Source organism: Hemibagrus wyckioides, linkage group LG09, assembly GCF_019097595.1.
Source record: "Hemibagrus wyckioides isolate EC202008001 linkage group LG09, SWU_Hwy_1.0, whole genome shotgun sequence".
NCBI classification, from domain to species: Eukaryota; Metazoa; Chordata; class Actinopteri; order Siluriformes; family Bagridae; genus Hemibagrus; species Hemibagrus wyckioides.
The window spans coordinates 5,261,926-5,278,270 of record NC_080718.1 but is presented as its reverse complement, the minus strand read 5'-3'; the positions used below and the strand labels follow the sequence as shown (position 1 = coordinate 5,278,270).

The window sequence follows — 16,345 nt, the reverse complement described above, 5'->3', positions numbered from 1 at the left end:
AAATACATACACATGCACACACATGCGCACATACACATACATACATACATAAACACACACACACACACAAAAACAGACACAAACACAGACACACACACACAAACACAGACACAAACACACACACACACACACACACACAAACACACACAAACACATGCATAAATACATACACATGCACACACATGCACACATACACATACATACATACATAAACACACACACACACACACAAACATAAATACATACACACATACATACACAAAAACATGAATACACACACACACACACACACATACATACATACTGTACACACATACATAACACACTCACACACACACACTCAAGTTTTGTTTGAGTGAACCGTTTGTTCATTCGTTCCCATGTCAGAAGATGACACTTTTAATAAGGTGAAATTCACAAAATTCGTAAGATATGCAAATTCTACATAAAGAGTGTGATGTCACAGTACGCTGAATGCCAATCACATGCGATATGCAAATGGCTGGAGGAGAGAACACAGGGGCAAATCTGCACCCTTTTTTTTCTCGGTTTGTCCACTGTGGCTAAAAAAGAAAAGTAGAAAAGTAGTGTACTTTACTAGAGACGCTAGCTAATCAGACTAGCTCTGGCCTGTGGCTAATTTGCATATTCATGAATATTCAGATTCCGGTGGTTTTGTTCTGATGGTAAAGGTGCAGAGATTTTCACCAGAGATCATATGACTGACTTCAGATAAAAAATAAAATAAAAAGCATCTTGTTCAACACGGTTCTGTGGCTCGAGTTTGACTTCTGACAGATTTTGTTCTTTTTTTTTTCACTCCTCCTTCTGCCAGTCTTATTTACACCTCTCTGTCTTTCCACCTTTTGTTTTCTTGACTGGTGTCTAGTCTGCCGGCATAATCGCCTACTCTTAAAAAAAAGAAAGAAAAGAAAAGAAAAGAAAAGAAAAGAAAAGAAGTACTTCTGTATATCACCTGGCGTTTTCATGTGGGCGGAGCCTGCGATTTCTAGGGATGTGATGTGATGTCACGTTTCACGTGAGCTGGAGTCAAATGCAATGAAACGCTAGCGTCTGTTTTCTCTCCGCCGGCAAAGCAAGAACTCCGGCATCTGCCAATCACGGAGAGACGAGCGACGGGTAAAGCAAACACGGCATCGGGAGACGAGAACAGACAGCTCGCTGGAGTAGTGGGACAGCTCGACAGCTCTGTGCAGCAGTTACACAAACATGTGTGTGTGTGTGTGTGTGTGTGTGTTTGTGTGTGTGTGTGTTTGTGTGACTAATAATGGCGCAAATCCATTCCAGGCTTTTGCTAGCTTTGCTAAGAGCGCCTATTAGCACTTAAAGCTGTGTTTAAACACTTAAATGAAGGTGTTGAAGAGATGGCTTGGGAATGCCTGAGCAGAAATAACATGTTCTACAAGTTGTGAACGTCGAGACAAACAGCTGGAGCTGTTAAAAAATAAATAAATAAAAAAGTTGCCATCGCAGGTAAAGTGTTACCTTGTTTCAGAGTTTAATGAAAGAAGCGGATGGTTTCTTATTCACCTTTCTGTACACTGGCTACTGCTCAGAAAATCTCCCCATGCTAGCAGCTAGTTCACCTGCTAGCATCCATCATGTTAATTGGAAAAAGGTGAGCGTCATGACTGGGTATAAAAGGAGTATCACTGAACGGCTCAGTCATCCACAAGAGAGGATGGGGTGCAAATAGTCCTGCAGTTAAGGAACAAATTTCCTCAACGTACAATTGCAAAGAATTTATGTATTCCATCATCTACAGGCCATCATGTCATCAGAAGATTCAGAGAATCCAGAGAAATCTCTGTACGTTAGCAGCAAGGCCGAAAACCAACACTGAATGGCCGTGACCTGTAGTGACGGCACTACATTAAAAACAGACATCATTCTGTAAAGGATATTACCATGTGGGTTCAGGAACACTTTGGAAAACCAGTGTCAGTTAGCAGAGTTGCAAAGCACAAGCCATACAACAACAACACCCAGAAACACCGACGGCTTCTCTGGGCCGGAGCTCATCTGAGATGGACTGATGCTAAGTGGAAATTTGTGCTATGGACTGACGAGTCAACATTTAAAATTGTTTTTGGAAATCGCGTCCTCCAGGCTAAAGAGGAAAAAGACCCTCCAGATATGCTATCAGTGTTAAAGTTCAAAAGCCAGCATCTGTGATGGTATGGGGGTGTGTTAGTGCCCATGGCATGGGTAACTATGAAGGCACCATTGATGCTGAAAGGTACAAACAAGTTTTGGAGCAAAATTTGCTCAGGGACATCCCTGCTTTTTTCAGCAGGACAATGCCAAGCCACATTCTGCACGTGTTACAACAGCATGGCTTCGTAATAAAAGAGTATGGGTACTAGACTGGCCTCCCTGCGGTCCAGACCTGTCTCCCATTGAAAATTAAGCACAAAATACAACAAGGCAGACCCAGGACTGTTGAGCAACTGAAGTCATACATCAAGCAAGAATGGGAAAGAATTCCATCTACAAAGCTTCAACAATTAGTGTCCTTAGTTACCAAAAGCTTATTGAGTGTTAAAAGGAAAGGTGATGTAACACAGTGGTGAAAATACCCCTGTCCCAGCTCTTTTGGAGTGTGTTGCAGGCATCAAATTCAAAATGAGTGAATATTTGCAAGAGACAATCAAGTTTGAACGTTTCATATCTAGTCTTTGTGGTGTTTTCAATTGAATATGAAATTTATTTAAGTTTTTCCAGCTTCATTGGAATTGAGGTTTGTACTAAACCCGAATTTGATCGAAAAAATAATAATAACCTGACCTCCGACACAGAAAAATGTCGGAATCTCAGGTCAGGAACTCGGGCAAAACATCAAAACTCGGGCATTGTGCAACATTCATGTTGATCTTCATATCCAGAAACTAACCCAGGAAAGCTAACCTCTGATTCATCAGTCATGTTTAAACTCGTTCAGATCGGCAATCTAATTACAGCCCGGTGAATCGAAGCAGCAGTTTATTTAATAGCAGCTACGCTACCATGCCAACGTTACCGCGACAACCATGGCTTTATCCGTCGCTAATATTAGCTAGATTTCTTAGCATGCAGGTTCTCAAGCTGTGATTGGTTCCAGGTGTGTTGTGACATCACACAATTTTAATTCTTTACTAATTTTTTTCTCTATTTATGTACGATTTATTTATGTTCCTCGTGCAAAAGGCTAACAGTCCTTCCCCTCGCCAGCCTCTTTTTTTCTTTTCTCTCCATCTTGTCAGACTCGTTTAAAGCTCTGCTTCTTTTCCAGACTTTAGAGTAGAAAGCAGTCCATCACAGAGTCCTGAAAGTCAGACGTCTCTCTAACAGCTTCTGTCTCCTCAGTTTGAAGCAGCTGCGTCTCACACAATGCGTCAGGAAGATAAGATTCTGCGGCGCAACCGATTCACGGGTTGGAACAACCTGGAATCCGGGCTGGAACGCCTGCTCGGTGAGAGCTGCCAGGAAATCAATGAGCGAGGCAGCACACACAATTACCTACCTGTCTGCCTCTCAGCACCGCCGCCACTGCAGAGAGATTTGCGGCCGGAGTCCAGGAGAAAAGAGCGAGCGTGAGCGAGAGCACTCCGGGGGCCATGTCCTTGAGTAAAATCTCTCCAGTTCAGATATCAGTCTGACGGAGACGTGATTTTCGCTCCAATGGTTCCTGGATTAAAGGTTGCTCTTTGATATGATGAGAAATGTAACAGCGATGCTAACTCCTCTCTTAACGGTTTCTCAAAAAAATCCTAAGAAGAAGTTTAGACCCGACAATCCTACAGAGAGGAAACGCTTCATTTCACTCTGTTGAACTTCCACGTGGCCGTGAATAAAGCATTTTTTTTAAACATTTACGTGTGAATTAATGTGAGCTAGTCCATATTACAGCTAAGTGTGTTAGCAAGCTAGAGTAGTTAGCTTGGAAGAAGCAGCTAAAAGTATGTTTTGTTTTATTGTGTCAGAATCCATACTTATGCTCCCTCACCTAGCAACCTCTTTATTAGGCACTTTATTCTCACCTAGCTAGTGTGAGGTTTATCTTGAATAGAAACATTTATTATAAAGTGTCCATGGAGAAGTTTACTATAAAGTGTCCATGGAGAAGTTTACTATAAAGTGTCCATGGAGAAGTTTACTATAAAGTGTCCCTGGAGAAGTTTACTATAAAGTGTCCATGGAGAAGTTTACTATAAAGTGTCCATGGAGAAGTTTACTATAAAGTGTCCCTGGAGAAGTTTACTATAAAGTGTCCATGGAGAAGTTTACTATAAAGTGTCCCTGGAGAAGTTTACTATAAAGTGTCCATGGAGAAGTTTACTATAAAGTGTCCCTGGAGAAGTTTACTATAAAGTGTCCATGGAGAAGTTTACTATAAAGTGTCCCTGGAGAAGTTTACTATAAAGTGTCCCTGGAGAAGTTTACTATAAAGTGTCCCTGGAGAAGTTTACTATAAAGTGTCCCTGGAGAAGTTTACTATAAAATGTCCATGGAGAAGTTTACTATAAAGTGTCCATGGAGAAGTTTACTATAAAGTGTCCATGGAGAAGTTTACTATAAAGTGTCCATGGAGAAGTTTACTATAAAGTGTCCCTGGAGAAGTTTACTATAAAGTGTCCATGGAGAAGTTTACTATAAAGTGTCCCTGGAGAAGTTTACTATAAAGTGTCCCTGGAGAAGTTTACTATAAAGTGTCCCTGGAGAAGTTTACTATAAAGTGTCCCTGGAGAAGTTTACTATAAAGTGTCCCTGGAGAAGTTTACTATAAAGTGTCCCTGGAGAAGTTTACTATAAAGTGTCCCTGGAGAAGTTTACTATAAAGTGTCCCTGGAGAAGTTTACTATAAAGTGTCCCTGGAGAAGTTTACTATAAAGTGTCCCTGGAGAAGTTTACTATAAAGTGTCCCTGGAGAAGTTTACTATAAAGTGTCCCTGGAGAAGTTTACTATAAAGTGTCCATGGAGAAGTTTACTATAAAGTGTCCCTGGAGAAGTTTACTATAAAGTGTCCATGGAGAAGTTTACTATAAAGTGTCCCTGGAGAAGTTTACTATAAAATGTCCATGGAGAAGTTTACTATAAAGTGTCCATGGAGAAGTTTACTATAAAGTGTCCATGGAGAAGTTTACTATAAAGTGTCCATGGAGAAGTTTACTATAAAGTGTCCCTGGAGAAGTTTACTATAAAGTGTCCATGGAGAAGTTTACTATAAAGTGTCCCTGGAGAAGTTTACTATAAAGTGTCCCTGGAGAAGTTTACTATAAAGTGTCCCTGGAGAAGTTTACTATAAAGTGTCCCTGGAGAAGTTTACTATAAAGTGTCCCTGGAGAAGTTTACTATAAAGTGTCCCTGGAGAAGTTTACTATAAAGTGTCCCTGGAGAAGTTTACTATAAAGTGTCCCTGGAGAAGTTTACTATAAAGTGTCCCTGGAGAAGTTTACTATAAAGTGTCCCTGGAGAAGTTTACTATAAAGTGTCCCTGGAGAAGTTTACTATAAAGTGTCCCTGGAGAAGTTTACTATAAAGTGTCCCTGGAGAAGTTTACTATAAAGTGTCCCTGGAGAAGTTTACTATAAAGTGTCCATGGAGAAGTTTACTATAAAGTGTCCCTGGAGAAGTTTACTATAAAGTGTCCCTGGAGAAGTTTACTATAAAGTGTCCCTGGAGAAGTTTACTATAAAGTGTCCCTGGAGAAGTTTACTTCACAGTAACTCAGTTCTTGTGCAGTTCTTCCTGCTGTGGATTTAAGTAATTTGGTCCCTCGAACACTTAAACCCCATCACACACCTGATAACACACATTAGTACAACGGCGTGCCAGAAGGCAGGACGTATTTAGAAACATCACAGCATGCAGTTAGCATGACTTTCACCACCGCGCACTCGCTCTGCCTTCAGACTTTATTATTTATTTTATTTTCCTTCCCCTCAGCAGCGGTTATCTCAATTTTCCCTGCGCCGGGCTGCACTTCAGCTGCTCCAAACACGCTTTGATTATTTAATGGCAGCAGTAATCCATCAGACTCTCCACCAATCAGCTTCTGCACTCCAATCAGCGTGACTCCGCCTAGACTTCTGACTGTTAAAGCTCTCAGGCAGCAGAGCAGAAAAAATTAACAATAAGGAGCAGGAGAGTCGAGTGAATTACTGAGAGAGAGAGAGAGAGAGAGAGACAGAGAGCGACATAGAGAGAGAGAGAGAGAGAGACAGAGAGCGACATAGAGAGAGAGAGAGAGAGACAGAGAGCGACATAGAGAGAGAGAGAGAGAGAGAGAGAGAGAGACAGAGAGCGACATAGAGAGAGAGAGAGACAGAGAGCGACATAGAGAGAGAGAGAGATAGAGAGCGACATAGAGAGAGAGAGAGAGAGACAGAGAGTGACATAGAGAGAGAGAGAGAGAGACAGAGAGCGACATAGAGAGAGAGAGAGAGAGACAGAGAGCGACATAGAGAGAGAGAGAGAGAGACAGAGAGCGACATAGAGAGAGAGAGAGAGAGAGACAGAGAGCGACATAGAGAGAGAGAGAGAGAGAGAGAGAGAGACAGAGAGCGACATAGAGAGAGAGAGAGAGAGAGAGAGAGAGAGAGAGAGAGAGACAGAAAGAGAGAGAGATCCTATCAGACATGCCCACCATCCTGATAAACAACCTCGATTACCTCCACTGTTTTCTTTCTTTCTTTTTCTTTCTTTCTTTCTTTCTTTCTTTCTTTCTTTCTTTCTTTCTTTCTTTCTTTCTTTCTTTCTTTCTTTCTTTCTTTTCTTTTTTCTTCTAATCTTAATTTTCTTTCCTTAACTGCTCCCATTTTCTCTCCTCTATTTCCATGCCCCTTCTCTTTCTTTCTTTCTTTCTTTCTTTCTTTCTTTCTTTCTTTCTTTCTTTCTTTCTTTCTTTCTTTCTTTCTTCCCTTTTTTAACCTTAACAATTTCTTTTCTTTTCTCAATTTTTTCTTTTTTTCCCCAGTCTTCCCTTTTCTTTCCTTCCTTCCTTCCTTCCTTCCTTCCTTCCTTCCTTCCTTCATCAGTATCACCTGAGAATAAGACACACCTCTGTTTAGTTGAAACTCCTCCCAGTAACACTTCTTTATAGCACTCAAGTCCAGAGTTACACCTTTGGTCAGCAAATTCGCTAATAAATCCTCACTGTGGGCTACAAGGACACACACACACACACACACACACACACACACACACATACACAGAGTGCTGATTTTCAGCAGTGTGGTGTGCCGTGCCCCGGGGTAACACAGTCTCACTCTTAACCCATTTGAAAGCGCTGCTCAAAGGGGAGGTCGTTTCACACGAACACATTTGCTGCCTGATTTCTGCTCACACTCTGTGATTCCTGAATTGCAGGGAAGCATTCAGACAGACTGCAATCCCCCCCCCCCCCGGAACATGCAATTACCATCTCCATCTCCGTGAGGCGAATGCGGAGTGACGCGATGAACTCGCAGCGCTATAACACGGCTAACGCTCTCACCTCCTTCCTGCTTTACCACTAAATATCACTGCTTTTTCAGGGAAGGAACTTAAACCTATAGAAAAATGCACTTTTATACATTTTTAATGATGTGTGTGTGTGTGTGTGTGTGTGTGTATTCCTTCTTTTTTCTGCCTTCATGCTGTAATTTCTTGCAAAATGTAAAACATCTTTGCTTTAAAAACTTTTCTCCATAGAAGCAGCTGAACATTTGGACAATAAGAATGTTAGAACCTCTCCACTTCGCAACACACACACTCGCACACACACACACACTAGCTGCGTGTTTACAGCTGAATTGAATTCTGGATTCTGATTGGCCATTAGGTGTTGATTCATTTATAACATCAGCTCTGTCGTTTCCATAGCAACAAGCTCCTTGAGATCACCAGAAGGTGTGGATATGGTAAAGAGGGAGGGAGCCCTTCAGGAAAGCTGGAACATGTTCGGGAGCGAGGCTCTTTAACATTAATACAAAAGTAACCGAAAATGGATAAAAAAATCAATCAATAAAAAAAAATGTTTGTTAATGAATGAAAAAAAAAAATCGATGCCAAATCCCTGTGCTGTGGTCATTGATTATTTTCCTTTAACAGCACCACATGGAGTGTTTTATTCCGTACACACACATACGGAGCCCAAGCCGCGGTCTATCCATCAACGTCAAGGTTATCGGAAAACCGGCCGAAAAAAAGTAAGGATGATCAATCGGCTTGTAATTCAACCCCCGTTTGAAGAAAACCCGTCCGGAAGAATCACCGCTCCTGGACGATTTGCAGAGCTGAAGTTCCTAAACGCAGAGAATCGATGCGCTCTGGTCAGGATGACCTTTGTGGCCGAGCGTTTTTTTTTTCTATCTCTCTTTTTTTTTTTTTAGATTGTGCTCCATTTCAAAAATGGCTCACGTTCATCTTTCATTCTTTCATCCGCTGGCCAATTGAAATCAACTTCCAGATCAAAAATACCTCGGGGGGATCGGGTTACGGCACTCACATCTCGTCGCGTCGCCAGCGTGGAGCCTGTGAGCGAGTCCGACCCGCCGCTGTGCCACCGAACCCGAAGTCTTTCACTCTGGGAAAAAAAAAACTAAAGTAACCTGATTTGGGTTATGAAATAAAGCGTCGCCACGTGTCCGCGCGTGTGTTCACATCGTAGCGGATCGGCGGGAGCGTGATTAGGAACGTATCGCAGCAGATGCGGGATGCAGCCGCCGTGATGCGGAGGTTTGATTTTCAAACAGCATTAGCAGGTAACGCTAAACCCTGACGTATCGATTCATAACCCGGCGGCAAAGAGAGAGATAAACGCTGGATTCTTTTCACGAGCTGGCCGAGATGGAGGAGCGTTTAGACGAATCCTCAGACGTCAGGCTCGTTTAAGAAGCTTCACCCAACCCCTGAACATCGGTGATGCTTCGGTTTATGGCCTCACAAGTTCTCCAGCTGTGGCCTGATGTGCACCTGAGCTCTCGTTACGGCTAATCGGCTCTAAAACTCACAGCGATATACTTTAATACCAAAATAATGCGTGTGGAAATGCACCTCCTTCAGCAGTAAATTATTTGCAAAGAGTTCTCAGAAAAATACTGCAAATGCATCTGAATACTGCCTTATTCTTAAAAAATAATAAAATAAAATAAAATAAATAAATAAAATAAAATACATTTAAATAAAAAAAAATTCAAATTTTACTAAATTCCTTAGGTTCATTCTTTCTTTCTTTCTTTCTTTCTTTCTTTCTTTCTTTCTTTCTTTCTTTCTTTCTTTCTTTCTTTCAGTACTCAAAATGTATTTCTTTTTTTTCTCACTCTGCCCTAGATGCACGTGAATATCGTCTTTAAAGTTCCAGCCCATGTGACTATTAAAGTTTAAATAAACACTTTTCCACACTTTGATTAATCCCCAGAGACGAGAGTGAGGGTTTAATAGACTCCAGCCCTAGAATGTTTACACTCTAATAATTTCAGTGTTTAATCACCGAGTGTTAAATGTATTAAATTACCTTCAGAAGAAAACAAAAAAACCCCAAACAGCTTCATCTACAGACATCAGCATCAGACAGGACGAGAGAGACCGACAAAACACCTACCATGATGAAGGAATACCACATGCAGTTCATCAGGGTGATAATGCAGATCATTCTACATCTGTGTTTCCACCATGTTAGAGTTAACCCCATTATACTCAACCCCATTATACTCAACCCCATTATACTCAACCCCATTATACTCAACCCCATTATATTTAATCCCATTATGATTTACCCCATTATGATTTACCCCATAATTTTAACCCCATTATATTAAACCCCATTATATGAAACTTTATAATGTTTAACACAATGTTATATTTAACCCCATAAAATTTAACCCCATAATGTTTAACCCTGTTATGTTCAATACTGTTATGTTTAACCACATTATATTTAACCACTTAATGTTTAACCTCAATATATTAAAGCCCATAAAGTCTAACCCCATTAAATATTAAACCCCATTCTACTCAACCACATAAAGTTTAACCCCATTATATTTAACCCTGTTCTATTCAACACTATTATGTTTAACCCCATTATACTGAACCTCATTATACTGAATCCCGTTATACTGAATCCCGTAATACTGAACCCCGTTATATTGAACCCTGTTATACTGAACCCTGTTATACTGAACCCTGTTATACTGAACCTCATTATACTGAATCCCGTTATACTGAATCCCGTAATACTGAACCCCGTTATATTGAACCCTGTTATACTGAACCCCGTTATACTGAACCCTGTTATACTGAATCCCGTTATACTGAACCCCGTTATATTGAACCCTGTTATACTGAACCTCATTATACTGAATCCCGTAATACTGAACCCCGTTATACTGAACCCTGTTATACTGAATCCCGTTATACTGAACCCCGTTATATGGAACCCTGTTATACTGAACCTCATTATACTGAATCCCGTTATACTGAATCCCGTTATACTGAACCCCGTTATATTGAACCCTGTTATATTGAACCCCGTTATACTGAACCCCGTTATATTGAACCCCGTTATACTGAACCCCGTTATATTGAACCCCGTTATACTGAACCCCGTTATATTGAATCCCGTTATACTGAATCCCGTTATACTTAACCTTGTTATACTGAATCCCGTTATACTGAATCCCGTAATACTGAACCCCGTTATATTGAACCCTGTTATACTGAACCCCGTTATACTGAACCCTGTTATACTGAATCCCGTTATACTGAACCCCGTTATATTGAACCCTGTTATACTGAACCTCATTATACTGAATCCCGTAATACTGAACCCCGTTATACTGAACCCTGTTATACTGAATCCCGTTATACTGAACCCCGTTATATTGAACCCTGTTATACTGAACCCCGTTATACTGAACCCCGTTATACTGAACCCCGTTATACTGAACCCCGTTATATTGAACCCTGTTATATTGAACCCTGTTATACTGAACCTCATTATACTGAATCCCGTTATACTGAATCCCGTTATACTGAACCCCGTTATATTGAACCCTGTTATATTGAACCCCGTTATACTGAACCCCGTTATATTGAACCCCGTTATACTGAACCCCGTTATATTGAACCCCGTTATACTGAACCCCGTTATATTGAATCCCGTTATACTGAATCCCGTTATACTTAACCTTGTTATACTGAATCCCGTTATACTGAATCCCGTAATACTGAACCCCGTTATATTGAACCCTGTTATACTGAACCCCGTTATACTGAACCCTGTTATACTGAATCCCGTTATACTGAACCCCGTTATATTGAACCCTGTTATACTGAACCTCATTATACTGAATCCCGTAATACTGAACCCCGTTATACTGAACCCTGTTATACTGAATCCCGTTATACTGAACCCCGTTATATTGAACCCTGTTATACTGAACCCCGTTATACTGAACCCCGTTATACTGAACCCCGTTATACTGAACCCCGTTATATTGAACCCTGTTATATTGAACCCTGTTATACTGAACCTCATTATACTGAATCCCGTTATACTGAATCCCGTTATACTGAACCCCGTTATATTGAACCCTGTTATATTGAACCCCGTTATACTGAACCCTGTTATATTGAACCCCGTTATACTGAACCCCGTTATATTGAACCCCGTTATACTGAACCCCGTTATATTGAATCCCGTTATACTGAATCCCGTTATACTTAACCCCGTTATACTGAATCCCGTTATACTGAACCCCGTTATACTGAATCCCGTTATACTGAACCCAGTTATATTGAACCCCGTTATACTGAACCCCGTTATATTGAATCCCGTTATACTGAATCCCGTTATACTTAACCTTGTTATACTGAAACCTGTTATACTGAACCCCGTTATACTGAACCCCGTTATACTGAACCCCATTATATTGAACCCCGTTATACTGAACCCCGTTATACTGAACCCCGTTATATTGAACCCCGTTATACTGAACCCTGTTATACTGAACCCCATCATGTTTAACCCGGTATGTTCCTTCCTGTTATCCTCCACCACACTTCTTCCTGTTCATCTGGTAATGAGGCACCACAGTAAACACACACAGCGTGTTAATGTTCCTCATCACATCAGTACTTAATGAAGGTCCACAGTATATCGCATATCTTCAGCCATTTCAGTGATTGCACCTTACGACCTTACACTGTTTTTTTTTACAGTATTAGGGCAAAAATGCGCGGTGTACAATGAATGTCCGCTAGCATGATTGCATCTCAGCAGGCGGCGTGAAGCTTAGCTTCGCTCTGATTAAAAAATGAACACCATCGATTTTTTTTTTCCTACACATCCTTCCATTTTACAGCGTTTCACTCAACAGGTTCTCGAGCAGAGACCCGACACAACTCTCCTGACCTTTCTGCTCAGCTCAGAGTGATTTAAAAGCTCGCCGCTAAACACTGCCCTCGACGTGCTGCCGGACCTTAGCATTTAACATGCCGGCAGATTCACTTTAATTGTATGTTTGCCGTAATGGAAACACCGTGTTTAACGCCGCTGTAGGCGATCGAACGTCTACTTCTCGGCGCAGGGTGTGAATGCAGAGGACCTTTAAAGCAAATTGAAAGATTCTGCCCGCCCATGGATATGCAAAAGAGAGAGCGAGAGGAGGGGAAAAAAAACCTACGGCCGAGCAGAAGCAATTTGTAGATCCATTTGGGTTTTTTTTTTTTTTTTTTTTTACTCTAATTATACACTAACCTCCTGCTGTTCAGCAGTAGGAATGAAGGCATTTGCTGTTAATGACTAGAGAGCATTCTTACAACAAATCGACGGAGTGCTTTTCATACATTAGAGACGAGCAAAAGATTAAAAAATTCACTTTCTCCGCTCCAAACTTTCTCCAATTAGCGAGCGGCTCGGAATATCGCCGACCGGCCTTCGCACGGATTCGCTGACTGGCTAGTTTTCTGCTAAAACAGCAGGGAAATCTTCCTGCTTGTCATTCTCGCTCTGCAAACCCCCACCCCCCCCACCCCCCGACCAGTCAGGAGAATCCTTGGCAAGAACCTCAACGAGCAGATGGTGCTTTCGGGCGTCCACTCATCATTAATGACGTAGCTTCAGACGCGTCGTAGAGGAGAGGGAGAGGCGAGGAGAGTCGAGGCGAGGCAGATGTTTGTAGCTTTTTTGCCGCTGTAGTTTGGAGTTAACGATGAATAAATAAATAGCCTCGAGCTGGCAGCTTGGTGACAGGAAAGAGAGGATTAGTCACGAGAGCCAGGAGCTGAACTGTGGCATGGAGGTAAAACTTTCAGCTGCTGTGATGAAGCTCAGTTCTGTAAAAAAAAATATTCTGCTAATTTCTATACAAAATATAAAAAATGACCAGACTGGAAGAAAAACAAATGCTTCTTTCTCTAGACGTTTCAATCGCATCAGCTTTGTGAAGTTCATAATATTCGGGTGAGTGTTTGCGTTCAGACTTGAAGTGGGCGTGGCCTGGATTCCATGTGCAGGACGAAGTGAACGGATGCTGAATGGTCGCGAATCATGCTAACGGGGTTTTGTTTTTCTTTGCTAGCTTCATACTTCTCCGTCGAAACCTCCCACTTGATGACATCACACTTCGCATTCGTTAACCTGAGTATTGCTTTTCTCTGTTATTTTCTCGGTTGTTTACTCAAATAGTGACATGAGCAGCAAAAAGGGGGCGTGGTCCCAACAAATTTCTGCTAAAACCACGTTTAGACGTGCCACTGCGACGTCCAATCAAATCATCTCCTGTAGCTTTTGTTAACAGTGCAGTCTCTCCCTCTCTCCTTCTCTCTGCCTGTCTCTCTCTCTTTCTCTCTTACACTTACACACACTCTCTGTCTCTCTTTCCGTCACTATCTCTTACACACTCACACACTCACTCTCTCTCACAGTGATATATTTGTGAACGATACACGACTCTAGAACTCTTTCATGTCGAGTCGATTCATCATCTCAAATAAGCCAAGGAAATTTGACAATTCTTTATTTTAGATTTTTTTATGGTCTTGGTTAATTATATCATGTTCTGTGTTAAATGACGCATCGACTGTCTCTCACTGCTGAGGTGATTTTATTCTCATTTGTCACTCATAAACTATTTCAGTCTGTTGTACTGAGACTTTATTTTTCTTTTTGATTGAAACATGGCATTAGCTACGACTAAAATGAGCACAAAAAGCAGCAAAAAAATTTGCAACAGATTTCCACTAACTTTCCTCTTCTGCAAAACCAGAGCGTTTAATCTGATTTATGATCTCCACGACGACGGCGTTATTAGAGGAAACGACATCAACAACATCATTAAGCTTTAAACCTTCATGATCCACCAATTATCTCTGGTTTAAAAAGGAAGGAGACGATTTAGCATCAAAAAAGGAAATAAATAAAATGAAGGAACGTTCTAATTTGGTAATTCCCTCTACTAATTCCCCCCTAATCAAACGCCGCATCAGAGACGAGCGGGAACGCCTGGAAGTTCGGAAAAGGGCAACTCCGTTCCCCGGGGCTTTAAAACACTGCTCCGGATCTGCAGAAGAGTCGACAGCAGCAGCAGCAGTAATGCGTCGCCTGCGGCAGGTTCGATACGGATAAAGTGGCAGAATGAGGTGTGTGTGTGTGTGTGTGTGTGTGTGTGTTGCAGCGCTGCAGCAGAGTGTCTGTAGAGTTACAGGAAATGAATAAGAGATCAAAAAATGATACAAAAAAATGGTGTAAATGTCGTGCAGTGAATCAGTGAAGGATGGATGGATGGATGGAGTGATGAAGCAAATGAAATTCTATAATTCTAAAGTATTTCATTCCGTCTGATTGATTCCACCAGCAGTGATGCATTTCCTCTTCAGGCTTTTTGTACGCAAATGCATGTTTTGTTTATGCTTGGTGCTATGTCCCACGCATACACACACAGATTCTCTCTCTCTCTCTCTCTCTCTCTCTCCCTCTCTCTCTCCCTCTCTCTAACGCTCTCAAACCCGTAAAAATGTGTAAAAAAATGTATTTCTGAATCTAGGAAGGAAAAAAAAATCTCGAGCCTGAAGCAGTTTTATGACCTTTGGTAAACTAAGAGAGAGAGAGAGAGAGAGAGAGAGAGTGTGTGTGTGTGTGTGTGTGTGTGTGTGTGAGAGAGAGAGAAAATGAGAGAGAGACTCTAACAATTACAGGAGATTAAGTGTTCCTTGTTCTGGGATCTTGATGTTAATCTCTGATGAAGATGAAATATAAAATCCTTCTTCACGCTCTTTTTTAAGCTGCGGCATTCGAGTCTCCAGCTCCATACATAACCCCCCCCACACACACACACACACGCACACTCCTCTGTACAGTTAGTTAGCTGAAGGGCAGATAGTTTTTGCACGAGCATGAACAGTGTTGTTTTTTCCCTCTCTCTCTCTCTCTCTCTCTCTCTCTCTCTCTCTCTCTCTTTGTCTCTCTCTGTCTCTCTGCTCTTGTTTATTAATAATGAATAAAGCTGTGGATGTTGACATGGCGGTGCTGCAGAGGTGAGGCGTGTGCACGCTGCTGATCCTCCTGCTCACAATTACATTATTAAAAGCGTCAGGATCGATGACGAGCTCCACTGATATCACTGATATCCACACATCATATATATCTTCATATATTCCAGCTCCTGATGAGACAGGAAGTGGCCGAGGCGCGGAATTATTCACCCGTGTGGCGACGGATGCTGGTGCGATAATTAACTCGCGTCTCTCAAAGACGAAAGAGAGAGAGAGAGAGAGAGAGAGAGACGGTTTATACACTGTTCACCAGCAGGGTGGATTTACCTCCTGAATAATATATACAGAGAGAGTGAACTATCTCTATTCTTTCTTTCTCTCTCTCTCTCTCTCTCTCTCTCTCACACACACACACACAGTTGTTGTTTCCTGGAGCTGTCACTCTCCTCGACTGCCATTAGTGCTTTTAATTAGTTTTTTTTTACTTGAGTAAAGTGCTTCACTCAAATCCAGTCAAATTGCTGCTATTAGTCAATGCAATGTAAACGCTACAGAAATGAATAAACACACGTCCATGAGCTATTTTGTGTGTGTGAGAGAGTGTGTGTGTGTGTGTGTGTGAGAGAGAGAGAGAGAGAGAGAGAGAGAGAGAGTAGTGATGAGTGAAGAACATGACAGTGCTGCAGGTTGGAAGTGAATGTGATGTTGTTGGGAGGAACCTGGAGGAACCCAGAAACCATGAAGAACATCAGAGTGTAGAAGTTCACACGGACAGAGAGCTCAGACTCAGACTCAGACTCAGGCTCAGACTCAGACTCAGGCTCAGACTCAGGCTCAGGCTCAGGCTCAGGCTCAGGCTCAGACTCA

The 16,345-nt window shown here is 41.7% G+C and overlaps 1 protein-coding gene across 10 annotated transcripts in view; it reads right to left on the bottom strand.

Annotated features, from left to right (window-relative positions):
- Nucleotides 1-16,345, bottom strand: part of nrxn3a (neurexin 3a) — a 316,041-nt gene that overhangs the window by 63,299 nt on the left and 236,397 nt on the right. The window lies entirely within an intron of this gene.